We start from the raw sequence: 3,398 nt of genomic DNA on the forward strand, positions 1-3,398 counted from the left end.
CCTAAAGCCCCCCTGGTGCGTAACTCCTAAAGCCCTCCTGGTGCGTAACTCCTAAAGCCCCCCTGGTGCGTAACTCCTAAAGCCCCCCTGGTGCGTAACTCCTAAAGCCCCCCTGGTACGTAACTCCTAAAGCCCCCCTGGTGCGTAACTCCTAAAGCCCCCCTGGTGCGTAACTCCTAAAGCCCCCCTGGTGCGTAACTCTTCAGGGGAAAAAGTTAATCAGTTCTCTCAGGCAATCAGAAAAGCAAAGTTAGGATTTTACAAAAAAACAATTTACTGACAGTGGTTCTTACCTTAACAAAATGTCCTGAAAAACAAAATTGGCGGGGGAGAACAAGAAAATACTCTCAGTTGCCTAAAGCACACATTTTAGAACATTGTATCCAATGACACATTTCCCATTTTATTCAGCATTGCTGCCCCCAACCCCTGTCGAGTTTACCCTCAGAGCATCTGGACTTACAAATCAGCTGAATTTGATCATCTGGACCCTTTTTCTAGACGTTCAGCCTCTATTATCTCACCCTCCATCGCCTGCCAGTTAAACCTCTCATTATACACATCTAAAATCACGGCAAATTGCAAAGATGCTGACATCATCAAAGGGGGTGACAAACTAGATCCCAACCGTTATGAGTCGGCCTCTCAAAAGTTTTTAAATGTCGGGTCAATGAGCAGTTAACCATTTTGAGTCCCATTCTGAGTATTCTCACAGCGGTGTAGTCGGACTTCGGAGCTGCCCGTGGGTATTCCTCAGCAACACTGAACGTCTGGAATGACGCCTGCTTTAAACAAAAATGTGTGTTATGCAGCTGTTTTTTATGATTGGGCTAAAGCCTTTCACCCAGGCAGCCATCTTTTCCTAAATGATGGAGTCAGCAAGCTAGGGTTCTCAGAGGATTGTCTAGACCCCTTCAAACTCAAGCAAATTCCACAGTTTTTTTTTTGTCATTGCAACCCTCTAATCAGGGACTTATTTAGACCTGGGACACCAGGTGGGTGCCATTAATGAGCAGGTACAACTGAAAACCACATGGCTCCTGGGGCCGTATTCACAAAAGATCTTAAGCCTAAAAGTAGCTAACTTACTGATTTAGGAGTACATCTTTAAAAAAATGGGCGTGTGAGTCCTAACTTTAGAAATCCTAAATATGTTGTCTAAGAGTATTTCAAAAAGCGTTTTAGTGCAAAAACCAGCTCTTAAATCTGGGGAAAAGTTGGGGGTAAAGAAAACTCACAAACAATCCTAAATAGATGTCTGCCTGCAATCTGTCTCGTGATCAGGTCAACGTTTTAGAAACATTTATTCATACTGAGCTTTTAACAAGGTATCGCCTTAATCACAAGGGTATTATGATCATAGCAGAGCTAGTCAGGGATGCAGTCGCTTCACTAACAAACAGAAACAATCCTACTTGGCCACAAGGAAAAGGCAGCTATGCAGCACAGACAAACTACATATTTCAGTCATCAGTCGATGGAATATTATACCAAGCAATAAATGTCCTCTCTAGACTCCATATCATGCGACAAATCATTTGGCTTCCTCATGATGTCCGTCAACTACAAAGAAACAAAGCCGACTTCATGGCCGTAGCACCACCACCCAGTGTAGTTGGTGGTGGGACACATCATTTCATGAACTATTGCACCATCAAAAGATGAATGCGCATTTCTTTACGAGCTGCCAGGCATGTAAGGGGCTGACAATTAGCCAAACATATCTTGACTAGTCAGTATATCATTCTTGGTTTCATGTTTAATCAGTGACACTTGTTTCAATTTGGCAACATGACACATTCTTCTACAGTATTGCTATGATGAATTCAACGACAGAGACTCCTCCCCTATCAGCCAATTCTCTGGCTGGGTCAAGTATGCTGTCCAAACCTTGGGCTGTAACATTTGGAGTTACTCAAGGTTGGAGTCTTGGGCCGACTCCGTTCTCTGTGTATGTAAAAAAATTTGCTCATGTTGCTGGTAACTCCTTCATTCAACTTTATTATGTGGACACCATCCTATAGACTGTACAGCTGCTCCATTGTACAACTCACATCTTACTTAACACCGGGCTACAGCGTCGTTTTGGTAGCTTCCCTATAACACCTAAAAATTATTATCAAAAACATTTATGCTCTTTAATTAGAGCCTAGCTCAGCCTTGCCCTGAACAGGTCTGTTAGAGTATGTTGACACCTACAAATATCTCTTTGAATGGTTGTACTGCTGTCATACCCACATGAAACTTCTTAACATTGTAGGATTTGTTATATAATTAAATGACTCATTGGTGCTCAAGGTGATGCAGACTACAGGTTTGCCACTAAAAGCTCCTCAATGCGTTTTATGTAAATTTGATGTGCAGGTGTTGTACAAGTGTATTGGCGTGAATTCATATTGTGTTTTTTGTCCATCCCAATGCCACCTGAGGTTAGGCACAAAGCCGTTTAGCTTATAGTATTTCTAAAAATCTTTCACTGCTGTGTACACCAATATGTTATGACATCAGAAGAAATTGTATCCCCAAATTTAATTCAGGGAGACAATGTAAAATAATTTTCAATCACCTATTTATTTTTACTCAGAAGGCTGACTATGCCACTCATTCTTCTGATGATACTTCCTGATACTGTCAGTATCAACACCCCAAGTAGCACAACAGGGGGCGGGGGGCTCGAAGGCATACTTTGTGGCCTGCTTCGTGGGGGGCGGGCCCCTGGAGGTTTCTTTTGGCCGGGCAGCCAGCTCAACCCTGTCTCCCATTGCAGAGGCTGGTCCCTGGGCGAAGCGTGGGCTGTGCCTGCTCACGCAAACAATAACGCATCACACACAAACACATATGGTTGCGCACAAAAAATGTTATATGACTAATCTGGACTGACACACATACACATACACATACGCGTGTACGTCTCCCTAGGGCTGCCATGGTAGAGGAACATAAACGGAGGTCAGGGGAAAAATGCAGTACATTTTCCGACATCCTTAAAGAGACATGCTTGTCATTTAGTGTAGGTCTCTTCCTCTCATGTCTTGCCTCTGGCACTGGACAGGAATATAGACATAGATGGTATTAATTACACAAACCAACCACTCTCTGACCAACCTGATGTCTAACCTGACAGACACCACACTTCCATTTTGATGGAATCCTCATGTTAGTTTTGAACACCGGGCACATTTTGAAGCCAAGATAAGTCCTGATGAGTTAGCCATGTAAAAAACCCTGGGCCAGATAAACAATTATATAACCCTATTTGGATCAATATAGAACCACTTATCACAGAGGATTCTACATGGAACCCAAAAGTGTTCTACTTGGAACCAGACATTGTAACTCTAAGTGTATACTTGAGAATGCTAGCTGCGTGTTGGCGACCCTCTAGGCCAGCTGCGGGG

The sequence above is a fragment of the Esox lucius genome, chromosome 21, assembly GCF_011004845.1.
Source record: "Esox lucius isolate fEsoLuc1 chromosome 21, fEsoLuc1.pri, whole genome shotgun sequence".
NCBI classification, from domain to species: domain Eukaryota; kingdom Metazoa; phylum Chordata; class Actinopteri; order Esociformes; family Esocidae; genus Esox; species Esox lucius.